Source organism: Gobio gobio (genome assembly GCF_949357685.1).
Source record: "Gobio gobio genome assembly, chromosome: 19".
Classification (NCBI taxonomy): Eukaryota; Metazoa; Chordata; class Actinopteri; order Cypriniformes; family Gobionidae; genus Gobio; species Gobio gobio.
In genome coordinates this window covers 2,631,764-2,632,319 of record NC_137112.1, presented here as the reverse complement: position 1 = coordinate 2,632,319, position 556 = coordinate 2,631,764, and positions in this window count along the sequence as shown.

The following is a 556-nucleotide window of genomic DNA, read 5'->3' as shown; positions in this document are numbered from 1 at the left end:
TTTTCCTTCCCTTCGCCTCTCTATTGTGTGCTTGGACACAGAGCTCTGCCTCTTTTGCAATGATCTTGTGTGTCTTGCCCTCCTTGTGCAAGGGGTCAATGATTGCTGACTTGACAATTGTCCAGAAGACAGTCTTACCCATGATTGTGTCGCCTACAGAACTAGACTGAGAGACCATTTAAAGGCCTTTGCAGGTGTTTTGAGTTCATTAGCTGATTAGAGTGTGGCACCAAGTGTCTTCAATATTCAACCTTTTCACAATATTATAATTTTCTGAGATACTGAATTTGGGATTTTCCTTAGTTGTCAGTTATAATCATCAAAATTAAAAGAAATAAACATTTTAAATATATCAGTCTGTGTGATGAGTCAGTCATGAACTGCAGTTTAAGTCACTTTAGTATCGGCTTCAGGAGAAACTGCGGGAAGAGCCGCTAGCGCGACTTGACACAAGACCTACAAAAACACTTTGGATACAACAGGAATCAGACTCAGGGGTGAGTATTCTGTATAATTTCCTCTTAACATGCCCAGCAATGGAACAAATAGGAGCCAA